Consider the following 15,672-nt stretch of genomic DNA (forward strand, 5'->3'; position numbering starts at 1 on the left):
GGTCACTCACTGCACTTAGATAAATATACAGGTCTAAAACCAAATTCTTTCTGTGTCTTCTACAAGATAAACATTCGAGGAGTTTAACCTGGGAGAGGAACCAAAAGTTCAACTCCAATTTATTATTTCTAAAAAAAAAAATATATATATATATATATACAGGCTTTAATAATAATGTCAGTTGGGCTGCCACTGAAAGGCATTATCATTTTCAGCCACAGACATCACCAACTTGGCTTATCTCATTTCCCAAATTCCATTAAGATAGAACTTCCCAGATGGTGCCATCAACCCTCCACCTCTCCCCACCGTGAAAAAGTCCAACAAATGATTTGCACTTAGCATTTTAACCAAAATGTGAGTAGTAATATGAATAGTAATATTAAAGAGTGAAATCTTAAAATTCAAATGTAAAAGAGATGGATGAAAATTCTGAAGTGGATTAAAATGAAGCTGTATTTAATTAGAATAAATTTTTCTGTGCTCAGGCTTTAGGTTTCAAAGAGGTAGAGGTGAGCCCTAGGAATCTGTATTTTCTTCCCTAGTGTTGTTAACATATGATGTTTTTCTCCGCATACATTGCTCCTGAGAACCTGACTTCATTTCTTCTTCCTCTCCTTGGCACCTAGACACACCCTACTTATTCAGTGTGCTGTTTCTAGGAGGGCAGCCGCTGTACCCATTCTAGCATCTTCCTTCCAACTGCATTAGGTATGACTGAATGGAATAACTCATAAGCATTAAATAAAAGCTACTCATCTGGAGGAAGCAGAGTACTGTGTCTTTGAATTTTGCGGTTCTCATCTTCTGTGACTTAACTGCATGCTTATTTATTCTGCTGTGGTAATAAAGCATTTGGTAGTGTGTGTGGCAAACAGTTATTATTTGTTTAGGACTTACTATAAGAAGGCACAATCCTAAGTTATCTGAGGACTACGGAGACTCATTCATTTATTTAAAATGCTTATGGGGCTTCCCTGGTGGCTCAGTGGTAAAGAATCCGCCTAATAAGGCAGGAGATATGGGTTCAATCCCTGATCAGGAGGATCTTACATGCCAGGCTGCAGAGCAACAGAGCCCACATACCACAACTACTGAGCCTGTGCTCTAGATCCCTGGAGCCACAACTACTGAGCCCACCCACTGCAACCACTGAAGCCCGACTGCTCTAGAGCCTGTGCTCTGCAACCAGAGAGGCCACTGCAGGGAGAAGCCAATGCACTGCAACTAGGGAGTCGCCTCGCTCTCTGCAACCAGAGAAAAGCCCATGCAGCAACAAAGACCCCACCCAGCCAGAAGGGAAAATAAATAAGCAAAATTATTTTTTAGAAATGCTTATGGGACTTCCCTGGTGGTCCAGGGGTTAAGACTCCATGCTCCCAAATGCAGGGGGCATGGGTTTGACCCCTGATCAGGGAACTAAGATCCCACATGCTGCGGGATATGGCCCAAAATTTAAAAGATTAATAATGCACCAGTATCCGTTTATTAATTGTAACAAATGAATCATACCAGTGTAAGATGCTAATAATAATGGGAACTGAGTGCTGGGTATAAGGGAACACTACACCATCTTCTCAGTTTTTCTGAGATCTCCTGGATGCTCTCCCCAGTGTGATGCTTTTCAGCAGCTGCCCCTGCCCCACCTTGGCAGAAAATGGGAGGTTTATTCATTTGAATGGGTATAAAAAGACGGGGGCACCAGCCCTAGTTGAGAGACAGAGTAAGATACTGAAAATAAGACTGATCTACATATTAATGTTGAAACACTCAGCTCTCCTCCCTGACTCAGAACCCAGGGTAAACCAGGCTTCTAACCCCAAGAAGGAGTTTAAAATTCTTCTCTGGCCAATTCAAATGAAAAGACATAAAGACAGTTAGGAGAGAGGGAGGAATCCCCAATGAAATGGTCCTTCCACCCATGGTGAGGCTCTCTATCAACAAGCCCAGTCCCACAGGGGTTCTTGGTGTCTCAAGCTTAAAAATAATTATCAGATATTTGAGTAAAATCCTTAACATGAAAGACACCAAAAATAGTAAAAAGCAATTTAGAAGAAGTAGACACTCTAAGAACAAAAGCTTCAAAGCCACATTTAATATTCTCAGGGCAATAAGAGAATAGTTTATCTCCATGAAATTAGAACAGGATGCTAAGGGGCTTCCCTGGTGGCTCAGCTGGTAAAGAATCTACCTACAATGTGGGAGACCTGGGTTCAATCCCTGGGTTGGGAAGGTCCCCTGAAGAAGGAAAAGGCTACCCACTCTAGTATTCTGGCCTGGAGAATTCCATGGACTGTATAGTCCATGGGGTCGCAAAGACTCGGGCATGCCCAAGTGACTTTCACTTTCCCTGAGCACAAAGAAGAAAAAAGTAGAAAAAGAAGAAAAAAGGGGGGCTCTTGGGAGTTAAATTTTTTAGCAGCCAAAATGAAGAACTCAGAAAACAAAACTCCAAAGGGATGAAAAATATTAGAGAAAGAAGAATAGGAGACCAGTCCAGGAGGTAGAATAATAGTAGACCAGACCACTCACATAAGAGGGGCACTCCCAGAGGAGAGAACAGAAGAACCACAGGGAAGAAAATTAACTTATTTATGTTTCAAGAACATTCTTCAGAATTTAAAGGATGAGTCAGCAGGTTGAAAAGACAACTGACAGTGGATGCAGATAAACGCACACCCAGACACAGGATCGTGAATTTCTGGAATATGAGAGACGTGGTCTAGCCAAACATAATAGTTGCATGCCCTCCCTGCCAATGACTGGCTCAGGACAGGGCATGCAGTGCAATGCCAGCCACTGAGATGTGAAGGGAAGTATGCCTTAGCTCTCCGGGCAAGGTCTCTCAATAACTTACATAGATGCAGGAAGAAAGACTCCCTTCTGATGCTTCCGGATGTTTGGAACTGCCCTAGCCATCTTTGAACCACAGCCTAAGACACATATTTAGTAAGTGGAAGAGCTAGGTCTCAAGTCTGCCTCCAAATTCCATGTTCTATTTTTAATAAATGGTACTGCATTATTATTAGCCAAGCAGCATGTGGGAATCTTAGTTCTCCTTCCAAGGATTGAACCCATACCCCTTGCAGTGGAAACGTGGAGTCTTAACCACTGGACCACCAGGGAAGTCCCAAATCCCATGTTCCCATGTTCTTAGCTCACTGTCTACACTGAAAGACTATCCACAGATAACAGCCTGAGGGAAAAATCATATCTCCTATTATATCACAATTGTTTATATATCAAGTGCCTCTAATTAGCTCACGGTACTTTTTTAGAACCTTTGTAACTTGAATTTGTATACTTACTAGTACTAGAAAGTAACTCTAGATCGTAAATCCTAGAATATCAATAACCTGGAAGTTCTAGTAACAGCATTTATCACTTTAACCTACAACTCATTCAAAATGTCATCTAATAAACAAATATAATAAGAAGACTTTTTCACTTTCAAGTTCATTTATTTTCATGCCAGATAGCAGAGTCAGATATTAAGTCTCTGGCTGGTTAAAGCAACAGTACTAAAGAGGCCAAAGTCATGAATTTGAACTCCAAGTAAAGCAGTTTAATTATCTTCACCACTGATGTCAATCAGTAGTTTTTCAAACAATGAAGTGTGACTCTAAAACAAGAGGTGAGCTTTATCATGTGACAAAAAATAAAATGAGGTGGTCAAATTGGGGGTGAGGGGTCATCCTAGCCCTACAAAAAAAAAAAAATGCCAGTAGTTAGAAGGCATCTTTAGCAACAAAGGGAAGCTATTGTGCTTTATGGCTCAGTCTCACTGAACGAAATGATGTTAACCACTTCCTATGGAGTGAACTGACACCTCTGCCCAGGTCACCCTTCTAGATGCCAAGCCTTCATAGCCAACCACAACTCTACAGCTCCTCCTGAAGGTACCATGGCTATCTCAGCCTCATCATAGTGAAAATAAACCTAGACTTTCTCCTTTCCATCTTGACGAATGGCACCACCATGGGACAAGTTGGGAGACAAAACTTAGAAGCCATTCACAACCACTCCTTGCCCCCCAACAAAGGTCTGCACATCCTTCCTTCTCTCTCAGTGTTTCTTCACTTTGACCCTCTCTTTGGCATCCCAGTCTAGGCATCTCTTTCCTGTTCTATTTCAGTGGGCTTCTAAGTAGTCATTCTTTTTCTAGTATCTTCTCTCTCCAATCTCCACAGTTACTAGAGTTATACTAAAAGGCAAGTCTGATGAGATGAAGCAAAGGAGGAAAGTGGAGAGGTGAGTGTGTGGTCCATCGGGCAAGTGGCATGGGTGTGTGTGAAAGTTTTAACACAGGGGAGTGACATAAACTTAAAAACTTTTTTTTTTTTTGGTATCAAATGGACATGGGGTCTCATCACTATTTCAATTTGTGTTTTTCTGACTGATGTTGAGCATCTCTTTGGATATGTGTCATTCATTCAGGCTTCCTCTTCCATAACTTGTCCATTCATGTAATTTCCCTTTTAATTCTTTTTCCTAATTTATTTCCCTTTTTCTATACTGAGTTTTAGATGTTTTCCCCTACACTCTAGAAGTTAATTGCTTTCCAGTCGTCGATGTTGCACATGCATATTACCAGCTGTCATCTATTTACTTTGATAATATCTGCCTATTAACAGCAGCCAAAGAAGTCTGTTTTAAATACGTTCGAGTCTATTGTTTTCTTTAGTGTATACACTTTGAGCATCCTATTAAGAAATCCTCCACCACTCAAGATCATAAAGAATTAGCTACATTGTTTTCTATAACACAGCGCTTTTATCTTTAAAGTCAGGTCTTTAATCCACCAGGAGTTTACTTCTGTATATAGTAGAGATGAGGATCCAACTTTATCTCCAGATAATAAGCCAAGATTAATTGCCAAATAATCCATCTTTTCCCTAGCTCTCAGATCAGATCAGATCAGGTCACTCAGTCGTATCTGACTCTTTGAGACCCCATGAATTGCAGCACGCCAGGCTTCCCTGTCCATCACCAACTCCCGGAGTTCACTGAGACTCACGTCCATCCAGTCAGTGATGCCATCCAGCCATCTCATCCTCTGTCATCCCCTTCTCCCCTAGCTCTATAAAATACCAAAACCCCATTTATATGGGGTCTATTTCTAGATGCTTTTCTGTTCAATCAGGCCTGGTTTTATGTCTGGTTCTGTAATATATATTAATATCTGGTAGTGTTAGTCATCTTTCTTTGCTCCTTTTTGTCCCCAAGATATCTCAGCTATTCTTGAAGTTTTATTCATCTATCTAATTTTCAGAATCAGTTTATTATTAAGTACTCTCAAAATACTCTTGGAATTTTATTTGGAATCGCATTGAATTTACAAATTAAGTGAAATTAATAGTTTTATAATGTTATCCTGTCCACAGCTCTTCTTTCATTTACATTTTATTTTATATTGTCTAATAGAGTTTCAAACTTTTCTTCATAAAGATCTTGAGGCTTTTTATTATGTTAACTCCTAGAAAATGTAAAGGTCTGTGGAGCTTCTAATTGTTTTTGTTTTCATTTTATAATGAGTTATTTCTAGAGTAAGAAGATGCTATTAATATTGATTTTGTACCCAATTTCTTTCAAATTCACTGAGATTTCCTTTGTGCTATGGTACATAAATCACTGTGTGCTTATTCTGTGTGTGCTCAAAAGATTGTATATTCTGTGTTGCTTAAATTCATCTCCGTTAATCTGGATTAACTAACCATGTTCTTAAACTCTTCTACATTCTTGGTAATTTTTTCTGCTTATCAGCTTTTGAGCATATGTTAAAATCTCCAACTATAACTCTTGATTTATATACCTCTCATCTTAATTCCCAGAGAAGGCAATGGCACCCCACTCCAGTACTCTTGCCTGGAAAATCCCATGGATGGAGGAGCCTGGTGGGCTTCAGTCCATGGGGTCGCTAAGAGTCGGGCATGACTGAACGATTTCACTTTCACTTTCCACTTCGGTGCATTGGAGAAGGAAATGGCAACCCACTCCAGTGTTCTTGCCTGGAGAATCCCAGGGACAGAAGGGCCTGGTGGGCTGCCGTCTATGGGGTCACACAGAGTCGGACACGACTGAAGTGTCTTAGCAGCAGCAGCAGCAGCATCTTAATTCTACTGTATTTTGCTTTATATATTTCAAGGGTATGGGATGAGGAGCATATGTCTATAATCATTAGATCTTCTTGGTTTATCGTGCCTTTCTTCAGCATGCAACTCTTTATCTTTGATGTTTTTCCATAAAATCATTTTGATACTAAAACTGTTCCTTGAGCTTTAGTTGCCTCATGTATCTCTTTTCATCTCTTTCTTTTCAGTATTTCTGTGTCCTTCTGTTTCAAGTGTAATTTGGTAGATAATATGTCACTAGATCTCGGGATTTTCTCATCCCAGAATCTCTGACTTCGGCAGTCATCCCTCTTTCACAGGACTCTTGCTTCTCAGAAGTCTCGTTTTTAAAATTACTTAAACCATTTATTTTATGTTGGGTATAGCCAATTAACAATGCTGTTTCAGGTGCACAGCAAAGCAACCAGCCATACATATACATGTATCCATTTTCCCCCAAACTCCCCTCCCTTCCAGGCTGCCGCATGACACTGAGCAGAGTTCCATGTTCTATACAGTAGGTCCTTGTTGGTTATCACTTTAGATATAGCAATGTGTACATGTCTATCCCAAACTCCCTAACTATCCCTTACCCCCATTCTTCCCCGCCCTGAACCATAAGTTCATTCTCTAAGTCTGTGAGTCTGTTCCTGTTTTGTAAATAAGTTCATTAGTATCATTTAAATTCATTTGTATCATTTCTTTTTAGATTCCACATATAAAGGATATCATAGGATATTTCTCTTTCTCTGTCTTTCTTCACTCAGTATGACAATCTCTAGATCCATCCATGTTGCTGCAAATGGCATTATTTCATTCTTTTTAATGGCTGAGTAATATTCCATTGTATATATGTACCACAGCTTCTTTATCCATTCCTCTGTCAATGGACATTTAGGTGGCTTCTCCTCAAAAGTCTCTTAATTGTTCTTCTGCGTTCACCGTTATTCCCTTAAGACTAACTATTCCTTGGCTAGTGATGGCTCTCTGGTAGGGAGAATAAGCCCTACCTTGTGCTTCTCCAGGTGAGTTGGAGATACAGAGACAGGAAGTCCCAACTGGGGCTTTCCAAACTCAAGCAATTCCTGCCTGGTCACCCTGCAGGGAGAGCAGTGATAGGTGCTCTGGACACATGGCAGTGGGCACTCAGTCAATCAGCATGTTCATCTGCCTGCTAATTTATGAGCTGATTGAGATTTCAGAGTTTCAAACAACCAGAGTTCGGATCCAGCCATATAAATCAAAGGTTTGCTAATTGCCCTGGCTCACCAGGGTGATGTAAGAGAGCGAGAAAGCCCAAGTATAACCAGTCCACCATGGCTTTGGCTTCCTACCTTGAACCCATCTCTCCCCTTTCTCCCAAGAGTTTAGGGTCAGCTGTAGAGGGAGGTTTTGAGCACCAATCCCTCCCTAACTCTCTCAACATCTCTAGGATCAGATTCAGAAGTTATTGGTTTCCTTGACCAGAAAATAAATTCTCAATAGCCCATAACAGAGATGTGTTTTTTCTTGCAAGATATTATGCAACTGTTTGTTGCCTGTAAATCAACTTAATTTAGATATTTAGCCTCTCCCATGGTCAGGCTGGAGAAGGCAATGGCACCCCACTCCAGTACCCTTGCCTGGAAAATCCCATGGACAGAAGAGCCTGGTAGGCTGCAGTCCATGGGGCCGCTTAGAATCAGACAGGACTGAGCGACTTCACTTTCACTTTTCACTTTCCTCCACTGGAGAAGGAAATGGCAACCCACTCCAGTGTTCTTGCCTGGAGAATCCCAGGGACGGGGAGCCTGGTGGGCTGCCGTCTATGCAGTCGCACAGAGTTGGACATGACTGAAGCGACTTAGCAGCAGTAGCAGCATGGTCAGGCTGGTAGGAAAATACAAACTCTCTCTCTCTTGATTTTCAAAAAATGATCTATTCACAAGGTTTCGGAATAAAAAGTATATCTAAAAAGTGATACTGTGAAAATCTTCCCATCCCCAAATATAACCACTGATAATGGTTTGTCATCATTCCAGAGTTTCATTATATAAGCAAGAGTATACACACACACACACACAAACAAGAGTAAGAATGTATTATACATATAAATACACAACACACAGTCTTAATGCTCATTTTTTCTGCAAAGTACAGCATACTCTACAATCTAACCAGCATTTCACCTATGTTATTTCACTTAACTATCTGGGAGATCTTTCTCTACAAAAAGGTCGAGCACCTTTTTTACAGCACTACAATCTCACACGGCGTGGAGAAGTGTGATTTATCTAAGCATTTCCCACTGATAGACATCGAGGTTGTTTATAGTCTCTGCCATTACAAACAATGCTGCATTTAATAATACAGGGCATTTAAATGAAGGTGAGAGGGAGGGAAAAAAACAGCCACGGCATTTCATATTGTGAGTCTTTCCCAGTAATTTCTTTCTCTTGCTGCTGCTGCTTCCTGCTGCATTTTTATTTTCCTGGAAGCCACATGTGAATGCTTGATTGGAGCTTCCACATTGTACAGGGTCATTTTAGTGGTTGGAATTACACAATAAAATAGAAAAATGTACATTTGTGAGTAGCAACAACAGCAGCAAATCTTGCATTTGTCCAGCGCTTTCTGCAGCCACGAGTGCTGAGACGGCAAGCTGGTGGGGGTTTTGAAAGCTCAACACACGGTGGCAGTCAACTGAAGACCCCTCCTTTCTGCCTCGGCAGCCTAAGATGCCCAGGGTTTGCTGGTCAGGCCGTTCTTCCAAGGGCTACAGAAACCAAAGAAGGCACACACGAATTTTATCCTTAATGTGCTCTAGCTTTCAAAAACCCACTGGCATATACACATCAAAGAATTGAAAGCAAGGACTCAAAGTGCTATTTGTTCACCTACAATCAAAGCGGAAGTATTCACAATACCCAAGGTGTGGGACAACCCCAGTGTTTACTGACAGATGAATGGATAAACAAAACATAGTATGTACATATTAATACACTGGGATGTTTTTCAGCTTTAAAAAGGTAGGGTAGTCTGACAAATGCTACAATATGGATGAACCTTGAGGACATTAAAGTGTTAGTTGTTCAGTTATGTTCAATTCTTCATGACCCCAGGGACTGCGGCCTTTCAGGCTCCTCGTCCATGGAATCCTCCAGGCAAGAATACTGGAGTGGGTAGCCATTCCTTTCTCCAGGGGAACTTCCCCACCCAGGGATTGAAATTAGGTCTCCTGCATTGCAGGCAGATTCTTTAACGTCTGAGCCACCAGGGAAGCCTGGACATTGTGTTCAATGAAATAAGCCAGACACAAAAGGACAAATAATGTATGTTTCTGCTTACATGAGGTACCTAGAGTCATCAAATTCATAGACACAGAAAGCAGAACAGTGCCTGCCAGCATTTGGAAGGGAGTGGCAAGTTACTGCTGATGGGTACGGAGTTTCAGTTTTGCATGATGAAAAGAGTTCTGGAGATGGATGAAGCCGATGGTTGCACAACAATGTGAAAATATTTCATGAGACAGTACTACACTTAAAATGGTTAAGATGGTACATTTTATGTTAGGTGAATTTTGCCACAATTTTTTAAGCACGTAAAGAGTGAAAAAAAAAGAACTATTAGTAGCCTCTTGATTGATGTCGGTCTTTCAGTATCAGCAACTGTAAGTAGAGCCTTTTCTGATCAAATCATTTCTCCATGATCCTTTTCCCACAATCAGTGAAGGGAATCATGAAGAAAAGATCTTATCGTGAGGATGGTGCAAGTGAGACTGCAAATTAATATTAATCAAGCCCCCACTGAGCTGGGCACTAAGCTCAGCTTCTTTATCTCATTCAGTCCTTATTAAAGCTCTGTCACACTATCTTCATTTCACAGATGAGAAAACTGATGTTCAGTAAATACAAAAGAAAAACAACTGAAAATTATTAGTACTCATAAGAGTGAAGAGTTAGGCAACTAACATAAGATTATGAATAATAATCAATACTTGCCCATGTACTAACAATATCCAACTTGAAATTGTTTTTAAAAAATCATCACATACACAGCAACAAAAATTACAAAATACTGAGGAAACACTATAAAGAAATATAAATAAGAGAGGGACTAGGACAAGGGGATAGAGTGAAAAATTCACTTTTTACCTGGTGCAACAGACTGAACATGTATGTTTCCCCCAAGTCCAAATGTTGAAATCATAACCTCCAACTTTGCAAACAAAGGTCCATCTAGTCAAGTCTATGGTTTTTCCAGTGGTCATGTATGGATGTGAGAGTTGGACTGTAAAGAAAGCTGAGCACCAAAGAATTGACACTTTTGAACTGTGGTGTTGGAGAAGACTCTTGAGAGTCCCTTGGACTGCAGAGACCCAACCAGTCCATTCTAAAGGAGATCAGTCCTGGGTGTTCATTGGAAGGACTGATGCTAAAGCTGAAACTCCAATACTTTGGCCACCTGATGCGAAGAGCTGATTCATTTGAAAAGACCCTGATGCTGGGAAAGATTGAGGGCAGAAGGAGAAGGGGACGACAGAGGATGAGATGGTTGGATAGCATCACTGACTCAATGGACAAGAGTTTGGGTAGGCTCTGAGAGTTGGTGATGGACACTCCCTGTCCATCACCAGGCCTCCCGCCTGGCATGCTGTGGTTCATGGGGTCGCAAAGAGTCGGACACGACTGAGTGACTGAACTGAACTGAACTGAATGTGATGATATTAGGAGGTGGAGCCTTTAGAAGGTAATTAGGTCACAAGGGTGGAGCCCTCACAAAAGGGATTAGTACCCTTATGAAAAAGACCACAGGGAGCTCCTTCACCCTTCTGACATGTGAGGACACAGTGAGAAGACAGCTGTCTACAAATCAGGAAAGTGGGCTCTCACAAGATACTGAATCTACTGACACCTTCATCTTGGACTTCTCAGCTTCTAAAACTGTGAGAAATAAATTTCTGTTGTTTATAATACACACAGTCCGTGGTAGTTTCTATAGCAGTCCAACAGACTAAGATATCTCATATTACTTCTGTACAATTTTATATTCATGGGACTTCCTTGGTGGTCCAGTGGTGATGACTCCATGTTTCCTCTGTAGGGGATATGGGTTCAATCCCTGGTTGGTGAACTAAGATCCCACAGGGCATGATCTTTTGCAGTGAAGCCAAAAATAATAGTAATTTTATATTGTATTAAAATGAAATTTCTGCCTAGTGAAAAAAAAAAAAAAATGATGCCCTGGGCCTAAAGACCTCTCCAGGTTGCTGTGAAGACCAAATGAGATCTAGCACAGTGATGGCTTCTCCTGGTGCCTGATAAAATAAGTGCTCTGTGGATGGAGATTTCTCTTAATTCTCTGAATGGAGAGCCAAATATCAGACAAGTTGATGCTAATAGTGGTTAGAAATACTCTTTGAGTAAGATTTTAATTTCCAATTTTATGCAACAATTTTTTTGTATAACTATATATTTACCTAAATAAAAAGAACACAATGAGAATAAAATATTTTGCAGTATAATAATTACAGAAAATGTGTATGAGTTCATCAGTTCAGTTCAGTCACTCAGTCGTGTCTGACTCTTTGTGACCCCATGAACCGCAGCACGCCAGGCCTCCCTGTCCATCACCAACTCCCGAAGTCCACCCAAACCCATTGAGTCGGTGATGCCATCCAACCTTCTTATCCTCTGTCATTCCCTTCTCCTCCTGCCTTCAGTCTTTCCCAGAATCAGGGTCTTTTCAAATGAGTCAGCTCTTCGCATCAGGTGGCCAAAGTATTGGAGTTTCAGCTTCAACATCAGTCCTTCCAATGAACACCGGACTAATCTCCTTTAGGATGGACTGGTTGGATCTCCTTGCAGTCCAAGGACTCTCAAGAGTTTTCTCCAACACCACAGTTCAAAAGCTTCAATTCTTCGGCACTCAGCTTTCTTTATACTCCAAGTCTCACATCCATACATGACCACAGAAAAAACCATAGCCTTGACTAGACGGACATTTGTTGACAAAGTAATGTCTCTGCTTTTTGATATGCTGTCTAGGTTGGTCATAACTTTCCTTCCAAGGAGTAAGCGTCTTTTAATTTCATGGCTGCAATCACCACCTGCAGTGATTTTGGAGCCCAGAAAAATAAAGTCTGACACTGTTTCCACTGTTTCTCCATCTTTTTGCCATGACGTGATGGGACCAGATGCCATGATCTTAGTTCTCTGAATGTTGATCTTTAAGCCAACTTTTTCACTTTCATCAAGAGGCTCTTTAGTTCTTCTTCACTTTCTGCCATAAGGGTGATGTCATTTGCATATCTGAGGTTACTGATATTTCTCCCGGCAATCTTGATTCCAGCTTGTGCTTCATCCAGCCCAGCGTTTCTCATGCTGTACTCTGCGTATAAGTTAAATAAGCAGGGTGACAATATACAGCCTTACGTACTCCTTTTCCTTTTTGGAACCAGTCTGTTGTTCCAAGTCCAGTTCTAACTGTTACTTCCTAACCTGCATACAGGTTTCTCAAAAGGCAGGTCAGGTGGTCTGGTATTCTCATCTCTTTAAGAATTTTCCACAGTCTATTGTGATCCACACAGTCAAAGGCTTTGGCATAGTCAATAAAGCAGAAATAGATGTTTTTCTGGAACTCTCTTGCTTTTTCGATGATCCAGTGGATGTTAGCAATTTGATCCCTGGTTCCTCTGCCTTTTCTAAAACCAGCTTGAACATCTGGAAGTTCACAGCTCACGTATTGCTGAAGCCTGGCTTGGAGAATTTTAAGCATCACTTTACTAGTGTGTGAGATGAGTGTAATTGTAGTTTGAGCATTCTTTGGCATTGTCTTTCTTTGTACTGGAATGAAAACTGACCTTTTCCAGTCCTGTGGCCACTGCTGAGTTTTCCAAATTTGCCGGCATATTGAGTGCAGCACTTTCACAGCATAATCTTTCAGGATTTGAAATAGCTCAACTGGAATTCTACCACCTCCACTAGCTTTGTTCATAGTGATGCTTCCTAAGGCCCACTTGACTTCACATTCTACGATGTCTGGCTCTAGGTGAGTGATCATACCGTCGTGATTATCTGGGTCATGAAGATCTTTTCTGTACAGTTCTTCTGTGTATTCTTGCCACCTCTTCTTAATATTTTCTGCTTCTGTTAGGTCCATACCATTTCTGTCCTTCATCGAGCCCATCTTTGCATGAAATGTTCCCTTGGTATCTCTAATTTTCTTGAAGAGATCTCTAGTCTTTCCCATTCTATTGTTTTCCTCTTTTTCTTTGCATTGATCACTGAGGAAGGCTTTCTTATTGCTCCTTGCTATTCTTTGTAGCTCTGCATTCAAATGGGTGTATCTTTCCTTTTCTCCTTTGCTTTTTGCTTCCCTTCTTTTCACAGCTATTTGTAACGCTTCCTCAGAAAGCCATTTTGCTTTTTTGCATTTCTTTTTCTTGAGGATGGTCTTGATTCCTGTCTCCTGTACAATGTCACAAACCTCCATCCATAGTTCATCAGGCACTCTGTCTATCAGATCTAGTCCCTTAAATCTATTTCTCACTTCCACTGTAGAGTCATAAGGGATTTGGTTTAGATCGTACCTGAATGGTCTAGTGGTTTTCTCCACTTTCTTCAATTTCAGTCTGAATTTGGCAATAAGGAGTTCATGATCTGAGCCACAGTCAGCTCCTGATCTTGTTTTTGCTGACTGTATAGAGCTTCTCCATCTTTGGCTGCAAAGAATATAATTTTCTGATTTTGGTGTCAACCATCTGGTGATGTCCATATGTAGAGTCTTGTCTTGTGTTGTTGGAAGAGGGTATTTACTATGACCAGTGCATTCTCTCGACAGAAGTCTATTAGCCTGTGCCCTGCTTCATTCCGTACTCCAAGGCCAAATTTGCCTGTTACTCCTGGTGTTTCTTGACTTACATGCATATATTAAAATGCATCAGTCAAGGAGTTAACAGTAGTCAGAAGGCAGCTGAATCAGGGATACAGGGTCCAAATTAATGGAATTGTTATTAAAGAATTTTCTGATAGAGAAAATGGTATATATTTTATGCATCTTTTTTTTTTTTTTTAAGGCAGAAACAGGAACCAAATTTAAATTGGGTCAGGGTAGTAAGAGTGGCAATGTTTAACAATCTAGGTGGCTTATTTGATCTTTTCAGGATCTGATTTCTCTGGTTCTTCAGAAACTTTTCTAACTCCTTGTGAATGTTCACTTCTTTTGAAAGGTGAAGTTCACCAACTCTTGTACATACTTAAGGAGATTAATTTTTAAGCTCTCTCCTCTGATACAAAATGTATACCACCTCCTCTCCTTTCATGTTACTTCCCACTGGGATGAGCCAGGCACAAAAATCTGAAGAAGCCTCAGCTATTATTAAGGAAGGAATATGTGGCTGCCAATCAGACTGAAGACATGGGTTGAGGAGATTTAAAAATAAACTCATTCACTAATTCCATTAATTCCTGTATGTCAAAACTTTTACATCCATGAACTCATCTAATTCTCATAATACCCCTAAAAAGTGTAAATAACCATTATCATCTTAATTGTACATTTTAGGACTGAAAGCTTCAAGAAGTGAGATCACATGATGAGTAAGTGGTGGAACAAAGATAGGAAACCTGGTAATTCCGTGGTGGTCCAGTGGTTAGGACTCCACGCTTTCACTGCTGACCGGTTTCAATCTCTGGTCGGGGAACTAAGATCCCACAAGCTGAGAGGCACAGCCAAAGGAAAAAAAAATGGTAATGTGTTTCCAGCCCCTCAGCAGGAGGCCAGCGAGGACACACAAGGCACTGAGTGTGCTCCCCTGGGGCCACAGACAAAAGCGCAGCGAGAGGAGAACTCCACCGCTGGGTGCGCAGAGCTCTTACGAAGACCAAAGACCGAAAGCTGGTCCTTAGAAACTGTACCCCCAAAGAGAGACGTGTGTGGTAAGAATTTAAAGGCAAAGCTCTGGAAGCAGTTGTGGGAATTCATAGCCACAGTGCTGTCCACTGAGCTGAAGACATTCTTGCCAAATAGCAACTGAAGGAGTGATTTCAAGCCACCTAGCATTTTACCACGATGTGCCTCAGTGTGTGGCTTTCTTTGTGTCCAGACAAGGGTTTACAGTGTTTCTTGAAACCATTTACCAGTTTTGGAAAATCCTCATTATCTCTTCAAATAATGCTCTCTCTCTGTCCTCCTTGCTTTGTGGACCCCAATTACACATATTTAGATTTTCCACCATATTCCATGTATCTCTTACACTCTTTCCTGTGCTTTCTATCTTTTTCCTCTGTGAGTTTCAATCTATTTCTTTCTGACTTTCTTACCAATCCACTATTCATCTCTTCAGTTATGTCCTACCTGGTATGAAATTCACTACCGAATTCTTACCTTCCATTACTATAGTGCTCAGTTCTAGAATCTCCATTCAGTTATATATGTGTGTGTGTGTGTGTGTGTGTAGTTTATATATATATATTTAGAACTATATACATATATAGTTCTCTAAAATTGTTAGTCACTCAGTCATGTCCAACTCTTGGCGACCCCATGGACTGTAGCCCACCAGGCTCCTCTGTCAATGGAA

At 40.9% G+C, this 15,672-nt stretch overlaps 1 protein-coding gene across 1 annotated transcript in view; it reads right to left on the reverse strand.

Annotated features, from left to right (window-relative positions):
- Positions 1–3,683: 3,683 nt before the first annotated feature.
- Positions 3,684–15,672, reverse strand: part of SEC23IP (SEC23 interacting protein) — a 63,728-nt gene continuing 51,739 nt past the window's right edge. The window contains exon 19 of the mRNA XM_070363977.1: positions 3,684–3,702. The gene's annotated coding sequence lies outside the window, so the exon portion shown is untranslated. The remainder of the gene's footprint in view (positions 3,703–15,672) is intronic.

The sequence above is a fragment of the Bos mutus genome, chromosome 26 (genome assembly GCF_027580195.1).
Source record: "Bos mutus isolate GX-2022 chromosome 26, NWIPB_WYAK_1.1, whole genome shotgun sequence".
NCBI lineage: Eukaryota > Metazoa > Chordata > Mammalia > Artiodactyla > Bovidae > Bos > Bos mutus.